At 40.5% G+C, this 17,920-nt stretch overlaps 1 long non-coding RNA gene across 1 annotated transcript in view; it reads left to right on the top strand.

Annotated features, from left to right (window-relative positions):
* LOC143841782 (uncharacterized) overlaps window positions 1–17,920 on the top strand; it is a 201,062-nt gene that overhangs the window by 60,293 nt on the left and 122,849 nt on the right. The window contains exon 4 of the long non-coding RNA XR_013232823.1: window positions 149–175. This is a non-coding gene — a long non-coding RNA (uncharacterized LOC143841782). The remainder of the gene's footprint in view (window positions 1–148; window positions 176–17,920) is intronic.

Raw genomic sequence — 17,920 nt, 5'->3', positions numbered from 1 at the left:
GGAGTCAGTGACTCTTAATAACCTGCTGTGAGGGGAGGGGCTTTAAGGGCCTGGAATACTGCCTCTCAGTGACTATTTCTGATCTTTAACAAAGCTAGCCTTGCCATAGCATATCATAATGTTGGTTTCTTGTGTCTTCTTCCTATAGTTTCCTTCTGCCACCTCTGTGATGAAGGTAAGAACCATTAATTATATTATTGCCTTTTAATTCAAGACAGCTTCCCAGAATGTGTTTTCCTTTTTCAGGGGCTTGTCTATGATCTCCTGCTGTCACTGGCTGTCAGTTATAAGTGTCAGTCTTATTGTCTTATTCTGTTTCCAACAGTTGCTATGACATCTGGATCATATCTACTACCTGTATTATTTCAGAAAATGTATGTAGAAAGGAAGTTAAGTCAAGTATACAGGCTCTGAACCTGGGTTTTGCTACAATGTAAGGACACAATCTTTGTGTCAGCAACCTGTACCAGATTATGTTCTATGCTTATGATAAGGAACAGGTGTAGGCCCATAATACTTGCAAAAGGAGCGGGCTCTGTTTCCCCCATTTTGCTGATAGGCTCCTGCCAAGTAGAAATCCTGGGCATGTGTTTCTGCTGTCACCAGCCCATATGTATTTCCTGGGCTGTGCCTCTGACATTAGCATGCCCAGCATGATTCCTGAGGTTTGGCAGCATGCTCAGTGCATGCATAAACATTTTGTGTTTTCTTTCTCCTCCCCTGTGATATTGTCCTCCAATGGTTGAATGGACAGCCACTTTCTGTTTGCAGGCCATCATTCACTAATGGGAAGTTGATGTGCCCCTTGTTTGGTGCTGTCCCTCCCAACTCTGCTATTACAACATTAGAACAACAGGGAGCACAACTAACTCTACAGCAATGAATGTATGGGAGCACATCACAGTGTTTAATTGATTATGGGGGGAAATTATTCCTTAAAGGTGTTGCTTTAACTCTGAGGACTTCCATTGATGCTGTGCATGAACATGAAAGGTCATTCCAAGACCCCTTTGAGAAGAAGAAGTATAAACTTAACTATACATTCCAATATTTTTTACACAGTCTCCTTTTTTTATTCATTGCCACCCATGGACATATCCCCATTCTTTGAGAGGAACTTTAATCCACTCTCAAAGAGAAATAGTACACTTCAGAGGGGTAAAGGCAGTAATATTTCCAGAGATACAGGGTGTCATTCAAAAGGCTGTGGACTGTCACAAGATTTACACTTGCAAAATCAGACTATAACAGCCGCCAGCAGATGTCTTGCACTTGTCCTGACGCACCACCCATGATACTGGCTTTCTAGCTTGGTATTGCTCAGCAGTGGTTGGGAAAGTCTCGTTCAGGGTATTCAGTGAAACATAAGATGCTGCTTGATGTACAGAAACACTACATGATTGAATGGCGCTCAGGAAGATGAATACCTGTGAGAGTCTGGGCATGCTTGGACCAGTCCTATTTCAAAGAAAGCGCGTGTCTTTGTGGCTAGCAGAGGAGAATGATTTCTGCGGGGAGAGGGGCTGGAATGCTGCCACTTATAGCAAGCCTTTTGAAACACACAGTGGCTCCTGCTGATAACCCCCCCCCGCAGTCTCCAAGCTGCTGCCAGCCTGAGTAGACAACACTGCCTTTGATGGACTAAGGGTCTAATTTAGTACGGGACAGCTTTCTGTGCACGTATCACCATGAAACCTCTGAACTTTGTTCATAATGCTGCCAAGAACAACTTGGAAGTTTGATATAAATGCACTATGTATTTCAGTATTTTGTAAATTAAAGCATTAAAATGTACTCAATTTGCTGTTTACTTTGAACAGAAACAATGGATAGGATGGGTCGAGATGTTTCCATTTTCATATAAATGCACATTATTACATTGTCTCACCAGTAGGCCATGCATTCTTCTAATGTATAATGGAAATTATTATAATCTTCTGTAATTTCCTTTTTTTCTCCAACGGTTATAATGACTATGTATCACTAATATATCTCACTAAATGTCACCATAATAAATGGCCTATAAAACATTTAATTTCATGCAATATCTTTTTTTAAATATCAGAGTACAGTAAGTTACAATTTTAATATATTTTTCAAAATGTCACAATTTGTAAACCTGTCAGGAAACTCTATAAACCCACTTTCAATATGTGTAACTCAGCAAGTCTTTTGAATAATATGATGGTTTCATTAATGCACATAATTAGAACTGTAAAGAAAAAAGATATTAAAATCTCTATTTCTTCAGCCTAGAGATACAGTAGGACCATTAACAATTTGTATATTTGAACTGTAAAAGGAGAGGAAAGATATTAATGTTTATACTTTACATATCTTTAAAAAAAATGACCTCACTTTTTGTCTTTGAATTAACTTTTCAACATATTGAAGATAGATGAGGACAAAATGTGTGTTTTCTACGGTAATGTGCAGTGCCAATCCCTATAGGGAATGCCAGCCCCCACACAAAAAGGAAACAAATTACAAAGCATTTGAAATTCATATATCTCTGTGAGAAAGAACTTCTGTTTATTTCAGAAGGGATTCTTGCTTGTCCTAACTCGATAGCTAAGGATGAGCAAACATTCCATATTTTATTTCTTTTTATATTAATTACCATATTTGTCAGTGGTTTCAGTTTTTCACTTTCCCCCGTTGGTCCTGAATATTTTTGTACTATATAATCATGTTGTACTTTCTTGATAATCTGTTTAATATTCATACTTGAAAATGTGTTTATATATACATATTTGGATTAATAGAATCATATAGTTGGAAGGGATCTCTAGGGTTTGGATTTAGATTCATATTAACAAGAAACAGGACTTTCCTGAACCCATACTTCTAATGAGCCTCTTATATAATGTTGATTAATACATGCACAAAAAAGTAGAAAAATATATACATTTTATGGTAATAATTTGGGATAAGGAAACAGAAAATGACGGGGAAAGTTACACTGGTTTCACATTTGAAATTGACAACTGAAATAAGAATTGTTAGATCCAAATAGCAAGGATGAAGAAGGATGAAGAATGAAAAAGTAAACTGTGGCCATCTGCTACTGGAAGATTTTGGGGAACTCTTGTCCATCAGTATAGTTACAATACTGGTGTAGATGTACCCCTGGCCAGATTCAATATAACATTTCATAACTTTGCCACCAATATGCAGATTGCTATCCATATGCAGATGATACCCAGCTCTTCCTCCTGATGGATGAACGCCTTGACATTCCCCCAGAATCCTTAGCCAGATGTTTGGAAGCAGTGATGAAATGGATCAACCCTGCAAAGATGGAGGATGGTGGTTGGGTAGGAAGGAAACATGGGAGGAAATGCCCACCCTGGATAGTGTGCAGCTCTCAGCGACTCACTCCAGCAGGAACCTGGGCATGATCCTGGATGTTTCCCTTACAATGGAAGCCCAAGTCACAAAGGTAGCGCAGCTGGCATTTTACCACCTCCATCAAGCCAAGTTACTAGCACTCTACCTGACCCCAGAATACCTAGCCACAGTGATCCATGTGACGATCATCTCTAGACTAGACTTCTGCAACTCACTCTACACAGGCCTACCCTTATCCTTGATCTGGAAACTACAACTGGTGCAGAATGCTGCAACCAGGATTCTCACTCAAACATCATGGAGGTCCTACATCTGGCAAGTACTCCAACAACTTGGCTGGTTCCCAGTTGAATTTTGGATTAAGTTTAAGGTTTTGGTAATCACCGTTAAGGCCATACATGGTTTGAGCCCAATGTATTTGAAAGACCACCACCTTGCCTCTAACCCCAAAAGAGCCTTACATTCTGCCACCTCCAACTTGCTGTGGATCACTGGCTCCAACTGGACCTCAACAAGGGCCAGAGCCTTATTGGTCCTGGCCCCCGCCTGGTGGAACAACCTCCCTAAGGATATCAGAGTCCTGCCCAAACTTCCACAATTCTGCAGCGCCTGCAAAAGGGAGCTCCTCCACCAGGCACTTGCTTGAGGCCGACTGATTTAAAACATCTGCTGGTTCTCCTCCCTCCCAGATGCCCCTTCCATGATTGAACAATCTGACCTCCCCAGGGATATGTGAGTGTTGTTTTTCTGTTGAAATACTGTTTGGGTTGACATGCTATGTTATGTTATGATTGTTAGATTGTTAGAATGTTCTATGTAACTATTTTTACAATGTTCTATGTAAACCGCCCAGAGCCATATGGAAGGGTGGTATAAAATCCAAATAAATAAATCCCTGCAGAATTTACCAGCTTTCTGCAGGGCCTGCAAGACGGAGCTCTTCCGCCAGGTTTTTGGTTGAGGCCGTGCTCAGCGAATGAGAGCCAACATCCCCCCCCCCCCCGGGTCTAATAGGTCATATCTTCTCCCCATCCTCCCTGCCGCTCTGATAGCAGGGGGTGGGAATACTGGGTGTTTTTTCCGCCGTGTTGAGTTGTTTTAAAGTTTTTTAATGGGTATTTTAATGGGGACAAAGACTATTGTAGGCTCGTGGCGGGAATATAATATAATAATAATAAATAAGTTAGTTCAAAGAGGGTAGGACTCTGGAAGTGATATCATTTGGTAAAAGGGCTTAGGAAGAAAGGGAAGGAATGAAGATGGGAAAAATTCAGCAACCCACATTCATGGGTCCTTTATATTCAAAGGAAACCTTTACCCCAGTCTTTATTAATGTATGAGTTCTTATTGATGTGAGTTCATATTCACTGATCTATCTAACACGGGATTCACTGTGTTAATTTGCAGTGGCACTCTGGAGTCTCAGTCAAAAATATTGTTACGAATGGAGAATTTTGCAGATTTACCTGAGATCCTTTGCACAGAATGTGTCTACTCTGCTACAGAGGCCTGGTCTCTTTTTATGGAATTTGTGGAGTTCCATGTTTATATATGTGGCATTGCCATCATCATATCTACTTTAGCTGCCAAAACCAGGCACACATGCTACATAATCTAATCATTTCCTTGTTCATTCATGTGATACCAAACTACTGCCATTTCTAAATCAGACACAAAGAAATATAACCTGGCATCATTTCAATTCTCAAAAGTAAAGAAAACAAAAATCCAATTCATTGCGCTGATCAGATTAAAGAGAAAGTAAAGAGTCTAATTGTAGGCCTACAAAATGCAAAATATGTACATTATAGGAGTCAGAGTAAGTAGAGAGAAAAGCTGATTCTTCATGCAAGCAACTGACTCCATCAACAAGACTGATGCATTGACTTTTAAAGAAAAAAATACTGAACTATACTGCTATTACTGAATTGCTATACTGATTTGTTCATAATGCTCACAAGGCCAGTTTCACTAATATAAACATCTATATTCACCTTGATATTTTCTTCCACAAATAGATATGCAACCAGCAAATCAAACCATTCTTTTTTTAAGCTGAACTGTATCCTTTTGCTTTCCCATGAGAAAAAGTTTACATAATCATGTGGTGTACAATTGTACAGTTACATCACTGTTCTATACAAGGACACTGTATTGTGAGTCATAATGCCACTCCATTTTGTAGGGGAGAAATCATAGAACTTTAAAAGTTATTTTGGGTGTCTTCTCCCCGACCCTCACCCAGAATAACTTACCTGTTATTTCAAGTCATGTTATAAATCATCTAATAGATTGGCTTTACTCCTTTGCTTTATAACAGTAACCAAAAATAATTTTATTGATACATATTTTAAATACCTTACTTTCACTGCAAGATAGCTTTTTATTTTTTAATAAGCAAACGACTCTAGTTATGGTTTCCAGATACAAATCTATCAGAGCAGAGCCAGAAAGACAGTAATGTAGTGGCAACATTTTCCACTCCATTTTCCACTCCATTTTCTACTCCTCTTGTCAGGCCTATAACCAGCCTTTTGCATTAGAAGAGTCAGCTACAGATCCCAGTGGGATTTTAAGAAAAATAATTAGTAATTTCCTTATAACCATGACAAGTCTCTATACATCTATTTCTCAAGTACAGGCAGATATGTGGCTTGGATCCACACTGAAAGAAAAGAGATTTTACTCCAAACTTGGGGGATTCCTCAGATTCATGAAAGGGTTAAATCCTCCCAGGAGAAAAGTATTGCCTGCACAGCTCACGTCCTGAGGCAGAGATGTTACAGGCAGCTGGAGGAAGGAGTTGCCACTGCCATTGAGCCAGAAAAGGGACTGGTGGGCAGAAGATGAGGGGCTGCTGGGGAGCTCCACTGCAGCAGTCAAGCTGCCATTGATAGGGGGGTTAGCAGGCCTGGTGGCTGAGAGCTGTGAATCCAGCATTAACCCTTTTCATTTCATGTAAATCAATCTCAACAATGTATGTTGAGATACATTTTTCTAAAGCAACCAAACAAAAATAACCTGCTAAATAATGTCCAGGAACTTTTCCTAGCACACAAACATCTTGGAAGTGATAGACAAGGAGGACATAAGAAACAACACTCATTCCTATTTGACACTGTAACAAATGGATAATAAACAGGAACCAGGGTCAACAAGGAAATATCAAGGGGCTTTTTGCACGCCTTCAAAATCGCACAATGGTTGCCAATTGGAAACGCTATTGATTTGCCATAACGCACGACGTCGTAGACAATCTGCCACACACCTGAAACCAATCTGCAAAAAGCGCTTCCTTGTAGCGCTTTCAGGGGAATCCCAAAAAGTGGATTCACCCTCCGGAAAGCACTACACTCTTGCAACCAATCTGCAACACTAGCGAAAAAGACCTGTGCGTTAACATTGTTGCGGTTTCTTCAAAGTCCCTCCTCCTGAGCCTGTCCTCCAAACTTCCGGCGAAGCGATCGCCATTTTTTTTTCTCTGAGCGAGCGGGGATAAACGCACCAGCGAGCCTCTTTCTGTTTAGAGGCTTCCCTGGCTTCAGTCCTTCACCTTTAGTCACTAAGCACAAACCACAGAAAAGCCCGTTTGCTGAAATAAAGTCCCTTTATTTTTTACACATTAGACCGGAAGCTGTGGGAAACGCTACAAAACGCAACTGGATTCCACTACAAAGGCAGGTATGCATAACGACGAATTCCACTATTTTAAATGGCGATTTTTCATTCAGTGACCAATTTGCAAGAAAGATCCCGGTGCGTAAAGCCCCCAAGTGAAATAAAAGTGTGTTCACCTGCTGGGACTGCCGATAATGACATAGGAAGACCAACAAATCTTCCTGGGGTGAAAATTCCAAAACTGTTGTGCTGCTACCAAGAAGGTCTTTTTAGGGATGCACCTCTCTCACTGTGAAATATCTGATGCTCAAAATGCCTTATACTCCCACCACCTATTTAAATATGGCCACTGCTGGACTCTATTACTGCCTAAAAATGTTGAAGCCTCAAGTCATCTTTTAAAAGATTCCACCTTCTACAAAAACAGTCCAGATTTAATATGGAGACTGTTTTTTTTTTTAAGAAGCAATGGAACTCTCCATGGACTGACACATATTTTTATCCTCTCACCCAAAATGTATACACAAGACACCAATATTTGGATTAATCTAGGATTTTACCTGCATAATCCCTTTTCTTCTCATATTTAGAAGATATGAGTTGCTGCTAACAGGTAACCCGTCAGGTACTAAGGTTACAGGGGAAAGCACCTGAGTTCTAAACTTAGCCAGTATTATTGCTGGCTTATCTTAGCAGTATACTAAGAGGATGTGTCTTCAATCTATCCAGCTGTCCAGCTGCATATTAGATGACACATAGTGCTTGCCAATTATCCCTAGATATATTGCAGTATTCTTCACTACTCTTCATGCCAAATCCTAGTTGCAGCCTAAAAAGTGAACTCTTATGTGGTGCCCATGGACAGCATGGCACTCACCATTGTGTCCTAGTGGCCACTTGCTGCTTCTGCAAGGTATTGTCTCTCCATATCAAAGAGCCAGTCCTGGCTTTCCTCTATATTGGAGTAGGAGGGGCTTCAGAAATGGCATCATGTTTTTGTGACTAGGGAAGACCCATTCTGAAACAATTACCTCAGTCATAGGAGGATACTTACCATGGGGTCTACCAATATTTTGCAATTAGCTCAGTCCTCCCCAAGCTACTTGGTGGATGTACTCACAATCTGTTGTTACAATTATAGTAATGGCTTCAGATGCAATAAATTAAGACACCTCTGATCTAGCTAGTCGATAACAGCCCTAATGTTAAACCTTATTTGTCCTTGAGGAGAATGTGAAAAGAAAAACACAAAAAAGCAGCCCTCTTGTAGTTAATTAGGATGACCCCCCCCAAAAAAAAATCACTGCCAAGATTACCAGCTAATCCCACACCTTCATTATTTATTAGGGAGGGCATGATGGTCTATTTGTAGCAAAACCTGCATGGTGCAGACAAAGTTAGAATATGTAGCTACAAATGGGCATGAACCAGAAAAACTACAAACTGAACTATGGACCGAACAGGGAGATTCTTTTATGAACCATAATGATTTGTAGTTCATAGTTCCACAAACCCCTTTGAAAGGGACTGCAGTTCTTTCAAATAGGTTTTATAGAAAACCCAAAGTAACGTTGCAAGGCAGGTACTGCCTCACCTCTGCTTGGCAGTTTTTGTAGCTTTTGTGAAGAACAGAAAGCACAGTAGCACACCTCTGTGTCCCATCAGAAACTTTCGTTCATGAACCACAAACAAGGCAAAATTCAAGAGAAATTTAACTTTGTGCTTCGCTTGTACCCATCCTAATATGTAGCAGCTATATAACCTCCTGCTAGGTGACATGCAAAGAATGTTGCATTCCTTTCACATCAACCTGTAGAGGAGAGGATAGGATATTGCTATTAGCCAATCACGTTTTAAATCAGACCATTGTTGGGAACAAGATACGAGTCTATTGGTCTGATCCAACTTGACTACTCTTAGTCAACGTTCATAAAAAATCAGTCACTTTTCAGTTTCTTTTTAAATGGCTTAATTTATGAATTCTCCTTCCTAAATGAGCTCCAGGGAGTTCACCTATCACCAGTCCTTGGACTTTCCACTGAGCTTAATAGGCATGCTTTAACTTACACTACCTAGTTTGCTAATAGAACACCATTGGCAGAACAAGAGTACACTCTAAGTCAGCACAGAGTCCTGCCAAAGCCATTTTGCTCCCTCTGTACACTCAATGTCACTTATTTGGTGCTCTTACAGCAGCAGGGTGGTACTGACATGATGATTATGCCAGTATAATATCACATTAGACTAATTATAGTTTGGTACTGGTACAATTCCCTGACATTGGAGCAAATTCAAGATCCTCTAGTGACAGGGAACTGACCGTATCATTGATTAACATGTTGGGGATAGGCTGGCTGCTAGTGGACTCAAATTGACCAGCATGGCTGCCCTCTGAAGGTGACTATCCAAGTCCCTCTAAAATAAAAAAAAACACCAACTGCACATTTGAAGTCTTTCCACATCAAGTTCTAATTTTAGCTCTGTTTCAATTCTGGTTCTAATTTTAGTTTGGTTGTAGCTGCTCAGGTGTAGCTAATTTTAACTCTGAACAGGCTAAGAAGTTCTTGATGCATATTATTGCTGTACAGAAAAGGTTAAGCATAGGGTCAAACAAAGGACAAGGGTTAAAACTGAGGACAAAAGGCTATCTTAAGTTCTAATATCACTTTGGAACATGACTACACCTATATATTAAAGTACTGGTACCAGAGAATAGAAATAGTGAGTTCACAGATAAGGCTAAACCTTAGGCAGGTTTTTGTAACAGAAAAAGGAGAGCAAAGGACAAAATAAACTGCAACTAGCATTTAAATACAGTGAGGGCTTAAACTCAAAATAGGGGTCCAATATCAAAGCAATCAATCAAATCAAATCAAATCAATCTAAACCTATAATGGTAGCCTAGCTGTGGTCAGGGAGCCTGAGGGTGAAAGTGAAACGGGGCACTGTGGTGATGAAAAGGGAAATGCTCTTTCAGAAGAGACCTATTCTTCAGTTGGTGAACAGATATCCTTATCAATCAAGGAACTATCAATAGGTAGGGAAGGAAAGAGTCTCCTGGTGGTTGGTAGCTTGATCCTTTGGTTATAAACCTTTGTACTGACTGCATGGTGACTTGTCTGGCTTGTGCAAACATAGCAGACATTTTGCTGGTAGACAAAGCTGGAGAGAAGCCAGACCTGTAAAAAAGAGAATGTCTTCACTTGTCCTGAGAAGGAACCAGGCTGCTGATGTTTAAGGTCAAAAATGGTACAGAAGAACCAGCAGGAGATGAAATTCACTGGTTCAAGTTGGCTCATCTCTAAGACCGTTTATGCACTGGAGGTTTCATGCTGAGCTGCAAGCTGGAGCTTTAGTTGTGGCAGGTTGTCATATCTCTTCCTGCACCCACACGGGGGAGCATTTGGTCCGGTGCTCCTTATCTGGTGCCCTGATTTGTGCTCCTGCACGGGAGCTGGGATAGTGAAGTTCCCAGTGCATAAATGGTCTAAGAGATGAAGAGGATTAGAATTGGCTATTGAGATGGTGACAAACAATACTGACTGCCTGACATGGTTTAGAGGCCATAGGAGGAGGGTTGCAGGCCTAATGTCTATGGGAAATGATAGAAATGTATATACAAATGTTGGAATTGTCTGAAATAAAATGGGGAGCTGGAATGCTTAGTGTAAGAGGAGAACATAGACATGGTGGGCATTTCAGAAACTTGGTGGGATGAGGATAATCAGTGGGATATTGTGATTCCTGCATATAAATTATATTGGAAGGATAGGGAAGAAAGGATTTGAAATGTGATGGTTCTGTTACTCTGTTTTGGATCCAAATCACTGTCAGGAATAAGAAAATATTTGTTTCTCATAACTGAGACATAGAAATGGAACCCATTTTTGGGTTCCTAGTTTATAGTGATTGCTAAGAAGAAGAACTGTTCTTTTATGTCCCACTTTTCACAGCCCTAAGGATTCCCAGCAGTCTACAATCACCATTCCCTTCTTCTGCCCACAACAGACACCATGTGCGATAGGTGGGTCTGAGAGAGTTCTAAGACAACTGTTCTGTGAGAACAGTTCTGAGAGCTGTTACCCAAGGTTACCCAGCTGGCTACACTTGGAGGAGTAGGTAATCAAACCACTACACCATGCTGTTTCTCTTCTAGAACACATCAGTTGAACCAAAATTATTTGATCCCCCCCCCCCCCCATATTGTGTGATGGAAAAGAACTGGATATTTTGTCTATCAGATTCTTTTACCAAAGAAGTTTAGATCAACATCTCTTACACTGCTGTGAGAACATATGAATTAGTTCTGTCCATTACTTCACCCCTCTTTACTGTTCTTGTTCCCACCACCACTCTGTACAGGCTTATTCTTAATCACCCTTGTATTTTTTCTTACACATACTTGGCACATTCTACATGCATGGAACAACCTCTTCCTCTCTAGAAATCAGGATATGAATTCCACTTTCTCTATTAAGTCAAAACCAGTGGTTCACCAGCATTTACATATGTGTAGTGCCATTTGACTCTTCTCCCACCCAAACTTTTATATTACTTTGCTAATTTGTTACCATAATTAGTGTCTCCTGAATTTAGATGGGAGAATTAGTGAATTCTTGGGGACTTAGCAAAAGACAGGTAACTATGGGATCTCTACCTATGCATGCCAGGGCCCTTAGAAACTCTCACAGAGACCAATTTGAAATAAAAGGAAAATGATATTTATTGAAAAACAAATTAGAAATAAAACTAGCACACTTTCACATAAATTAAGATAAGCATATACACAAAAGGAAAAACAGAGGTGAGATGGTGCGATAATGGAATATAAGGAAGAAAGAAAACTATATCTACTTTCATAACATGAAGAAACAGTGAAAATGACTAGTGTATCAGGTATCTATGAGATATCCAGAAAAAGATGAAATCAGGCCCACACGTGGAGGACATACAAACAGAGGAGCTCTGGCATGTGCCTTCAGTAGTCAGATTCATATCTGGAGGCTAAGACTGGGCACTGTAGCCCCTAGAACAACAGGCTACATGAGATTGCATGTGTATAATAAAGAACTCTAGATGGTAAGTGATATTCTTGTCTGGGGTAGACAAAAATGGGGAAAGGTCCTGGAAGTTTCCTAGGACAGAGATAATACCTGTGATTTCCCTGGGTGGACCGCTGATGGTTACATTGACTGAATTATGCAAAAATACAAATAATGTCGACAACCCTGGGATAAGTGGATGGGAAATACGTTTAGGTGTGGAAGGTAAGTTGATCGAGAGTAATGGAGTTCTGTGGGTATGGTGAGAAGGAAGAAGTACTTGAGGGGTGATAATATTAGTAACATTCTTAGGTATGCAATTGACCTGCAGATGTTTCTAATTTGGGGAGAGAAAAGGCAGCAGTTGAGTACCCTGAGGGTCCATTATAATGTAACCTTAGGAAACCAGAAAGCTTCAGGATAGCATGGCATCTGGTTGGATAGTACATTTTCTGCTTTCTGTATGAGTGCAGATATTGCTGGTCAATTATTTAGGGAAACTGGCATACATTTGTATATTTCCAGCGCAGATATGCAATTGCAAAGCACTATAATGGTGGGATACAGGAATCATTGACAAAAAGTGCTTGCAGGCAAATTACCTTTCAAGTGGGGAGTGGTGGGTGGGTCTGACCATTAACAAATTCCCAAGTTTACCTTAATCTTCTATAAGCAACAAACTGGCAAATCTCTGTTCATGTTCCTCCGCTGCTGCTAATGCTAAATTGTAGTAGCACTTTTTGCATATACCATTTAAGAGCACATTTTTCCAAACATTCATGTAGCATGTGGGTGGGTGAGGGGACTCAATCCAAAGTAAATAAGGTTTAGCATAGGTAGAGTTCAGAGGAGAAAGAAGAGAGGAAAAGAGCTAGACATTTCATCAGCACATTATGGAACTAGGCTTCTATTGTTCTCATCTTTTTTCCTCTTTGGAAGGATAAAGAGAAACCACTTGTACCAAGCAGTGTTACTCTAAGAGAGTCAAGGTTTCTGCATTCCTGCAAGGCTAAATCAAAGCAAAAGATTATAAAGCAGGCCAAAGTAAAAAGATCAAAAAACCCACATGACTCCATTCCATTTATGTGTTTTAACAGTTCTACAAGCCAAGTGAAATTGTGTTGTGTTTGCCTGGAGATTTCAATCCTTGCTTTTAGTGCTGTATATCTTGGAACCAGTTTTGGAGCGTTCACAATGGTCCAGTTCCAAATAAAAACTAAAAGGAATGTAAGTTTATCTGAGAGGCTCAACCAAGTCAACTAATGAGGTAGTGGGATGAAAAAGTCCACTATTCAATCTAGTGATTGGCAGAAGAGTGAGAGGCAATGAAAATATTGGCTTGTACCTCCTACTGGTAAGGTAAGGCTGTATCAGCATGCTTTACTACTATCATACTGGTCAGTGGTATAGTAGGCGTCACACTTCCTCACATGCACATGAAGCCGGTTTATACTATATGATTTATGCATATGACAGTGTCCTTCTATCTGTAAGAAAGATCCAAATGTGTGTTCTTTTCCTTTTTATATATGTGGTTTCAGTCAGACTTTCAGTTGTACACGTGTTAAATATAACACGAGAAGTACTCAACAGATATATATGAAAGTGTACTCTGTACATAAGATCAGATTATGGATTGTCCCTGAATCTCATGCTTTTCAGGTCAGAGAGGTTAGTGTCTAAGCACTCAGAGAATCTCCCCCCCACTCCAGGAACTTTAAATGTGTTATATTTTTTCTCCAAAACCTGGCATCTTCAAAAAAGCACATATATAAAAGTGCAACTTGGACTAGAGTCTGTATTCATTAGTTTTGTATTAAGATTTTACAGATTAAAATTATCATTATCCAAGTCCACTATGTTCCTTGAATAATTCCTTCACATACATTTTGATATATTATTGCTCTTAACTAAATTAGTGGTAACTCTCTTAGGACCTTTGATGGAAATGTGTTATAATGGGACAGATAGTTCCTTCTAGGGTGACTAAATCAGCTTTACACATTGATGAGAAAAAATGCTTAACCAAATTCCCAAAAGTTCCCAGACACTTAGTAATCTCTTTGGAGTATTAAACAGAAATAGAAAATTTGCAATTTTATGTCATATTTGCAATAAGAAGAACACAAAGGGATTTTAAATATACTATGTATTACTAGATATGTATTTCATTATATTATAAACTAAAAGGAGTGACTAGATTCCTCTGAAGAAGAAGAAGAAGAGTTGGTTCTTATATGCCGCTTTTCCCTACCCGAAGGAGGCTCAAAGCGGCTTACAGTCGCCTTCACATTCCTCTCCCCACAACAGACACCCTGTGGGGTGGGTGAGGCTGAGAGAGCCCTGATATCACTGCTCGGTCAGAACAGTTTTATCAGTGCCGTGGCGAGCCCAAGGTCACCCAGCTGGTTGCATGTGGGTGAGTGCAGAATCGAACCCAGCATGCCAGATTAGAAGTCCGCACTCCTAACCACTACACCAAACTGCCTAAGACATAATTTGCTTTCATATAGATTGTCTGATATAAGACTTTTCAATTTTTGACTATCACATATGAAACATACTAATTATCTCCCATTAGAAGCTAGATTTATCTTCCATGTTTGTTATGGATTACATCCTGGGCAATAGTGAATCTCTAAAACTCCTCTGTAAGATCAGTTTCAAATGTTTTATCGAGGAGGCATATTGTTGTGGCTTGTATCAAAGGGTTACTGTGCCAACATTTAAAAAAAACTGCTTTAAAGATTAAGCCTCTTTGGGTAGTACTGGTACCTAAAATACATATTCAAAATGTAATTTAAGGCAATATGATTCTCCTGCTGACAAATTGAAAAACAGATTAGTTTAAAGGAAGAGTTCCAGCCAGGAGAAAAAAACAAAACAAAACTAGAGTTGCTAGCTACAGTTTAAAGTTGTTATAGATTTTAAAATATTTCCATTTCTTGCTAGATGTTTACTGTCTTGTGGATTTAAATGGGCACACCTGTTTTCAGGGAAGTGTAAATTGATAAGAATATACATAAAAGGACTGTTACTTAAAAATTGACTTCATTTAGCAAAGGGAATCCGATAGCCTGCCTGGTAAACAGTTGGTGGGAGATCATAATGGAATGCCATCATATCAAACTGCTGGTTTCATCTTCCCAACCTTTCCCTTTTGCGCCATTTTTGAGGGGGGAAATAGAGTTATCAGGTTATAAAATAAAGCTAACATTTAAAGTATGTTTTACGGGGGGGGGGGAAGATAATGTGATGGAACTGGAAATACTGAAGAAACAAGAGACCATGGTTTAGCTCACAGAAGATTTCAGGCCAAAATAATAGCAAATATTCATGGTACAAGGTGGGACATGTGTGTCCACCTCTACTCTGCTGAACCACAGAATGGGAGCAAGCAGAGCACTACTATGTCTGGGTCCCCAGATGGAAAAAAGAAAACATGGGATAGTTGGTGATATGAAATACTCTGGAAAGCCAGTCAGAGTAGACAGTACGGAACTTGATGGATTAATGATCTGATTCAGTACAAGGAAGATATATTTGTATATACTTCCTATATAGGCCCTGGATGCTGAACATCTGAGCAGGAGTTACCCCTCAGGACAGTGGCTGGGATGGTGGCAGGGGTTTGTTGCCGGTTACAGTTAGGAGGGAGAGGATGTGAATGGGATCTGCAGTGCCTAGGAGTTAACAAAAGCTATTATAAACAAACTGGAAGCCTTACTTCCCCTCTCACCATGCTCCTGGAGTGCTTTCAAGGTAAGTTCCACAGTTCATACATGTGGTAGTGAGTCAAATCAGGCATCCATATCCTGACATATGTATCATTTAACACCTGGTTTCCATTCATTTATGGGCCAAAAGGAGGTCGTTGGATAAATTCAGTGGCCTCGATATTTTGAGCTAATAATGTCTTAACCAAGGAATGCAAGGAAGACAGAAGCAGCAGTTGAAATTCTGATTAGGGAAATTATTAAAGTCCCCTTTCCTAGGCAAATATGAGTTTCCCCAGTGTCTTCAAATTAGCAAGTGAACTTCCTCCTGTCTCTTCCCTCCCCCCCCCCCCCGCATTTGAAATACATGCCTAATAACAGTGTCAGCTAATCAGAAGGTGCTAATGTTCCTATCACTTCCCATCAAACAAGAATATCCAAAGATTTCTATTTTATACCAAACATTGCAATTAGGCTTGGGGAAGGCTTTGTGATACCACAAGCATGGACCCAGTTTGTGTTATTTGAAACAATACAGACAGTGAGCAGGAACAACTACAAAATAGTTGCATGGTTACCACTCTCAAAACACAGAGATTGTGTTTCTGTTTCACAGCAGAATCAAAACAAATCTGATCTTGGAAAAATCTGCAGTATGATGGTGGAAAGAATGGAAAAACAGCTTAATGCTACTGATGTTGGCTTCGGTCCACTGACAAAGCAGCAGGAATGCCCAAGCAAGGGCAATGAAAATGTGGAAAAGTCCTGTATGTGTGGGTGTATATAATGAGGTAAAGTTTGTAGTGGAAAGGCTATAGTATAAGTATATATGCCAATGGGTTGGCATACAGGATGGAATTGACACAAAAGCCAGTGTAGTGTAATGTTTAAAGAGTGGCAGACTAATCTGGAGAATTGCGACTGATTCCACTCCTCCACATGAAGCCAGCTACCTGATCTTGAGTCAGTTCTCTCATAGTACTCTCAGCCCCACCTTCTTCACAGGGTATCTGTTGTGGAGAGAGGAAGGGAAGGTGATTGAAACCACTTTGAGACTCCTTCGAGTAGTGAAAAGTGGTGTATAAAAAACTTTTCAAATTAAAACATGAAGAGAAATACATGTCAAGAAAATTGAACTCCTCTCCCTCTAATATTAAAAGCACCTTCCTTAGTATTTATGCATATTTCATAGAATCAGAGTTGGAAGGGATCTCTGTCCAGGAATGGACCAGAACCCTGAGAGTGGTGACTCTCAAACTACTCATGTCCCCGGAGTAGGAAGCCAGAAGGAGGGGGTGGAAGGCAGGGGAGACAGCAGGGGAAAAACATGCCTGGGAGAGGTATAGGTCCCGGACTTCCCAGAGCCATCCCAGAAATGGGCAGATGTGGGATGGAGTAAGGCGGAAAGGGATAAGAGTACACAAAAGGGAGGGAGACAGGACTCACCAGGAGGAGAGGGGGAGCCATGGGAAGAGCTGTGATGCTGCATTCCTGACAGTGAAGCGTGCTATGCGCACCTGGCTGTGGGGAGTATATGTGGAGGAGTTCTTGGGTATCACCCCTCACCTATTCTACCCACAAAGGGCATGCGAGCAGCAGAAGGACGCGAGAGGCAAAGAGCAAATAGGACCTGTGAAAAGAGAAGACTTACCTGGAAGAATAGCCAACTCAGAATTGGGTGGTGCCCTGGATCAAGTGGGACACGTGGAGGGGGCAGGAATGCCCATCTAAGAGGGTGGGGTAGAATTTTAAGGGGAATATAAAAGGGAAGGAATGTAATGGGAGAGCACAAAAATTAATGACAAGGAACTATTTAGCACTAACTGCTGCCTCTTTGATTGGCATGAAGGTAGTCAAGATGGCTGAGAGTGGCAAAAGAAGGAGGGGTGTGCCACCTGATGCCCCAACCTCCAGGGTCATCTAGTCTAACCCCTGCAGAATTCAGGAAACTCACAACTACCTGCTGACTCACAGTGACCTCAATTGCATGCCCAGATGATACTTCCCCCCAAAAACACCAGGGCCATTCCACACATCTAAAAAAACCAGTGTCACACCAATGAAATTGCATGACGCTATAAAAATTGTGCCCCCTGCTATTTTTCACCTTCTTGATCTCCCAATTTCTTCTTCCACTTTTTGGTGCTTCCTGGCAATCCACATAGCTACCTGAAATGGTGGTTGAAAGGGACA

Source organism: Paroedura picta, chromosome 7 (genome assembly GCF_049243985.1).
Source record: "Paroedura picta isolate Pp20150507F chromosome 7, Ppicta_v3.0, whole genome shotgun sequence".
Lineage (NCBI taxonomy): Eukaryota > Metazoa > Chordata > Lepidosauria > Squamata > Gekkonidae > Paroedura > Paroedura picta.
Note: the sequence above shows the minus strand (reverse complement) of the source record. Positions and strands in the feature narration are given on the sequence as shown.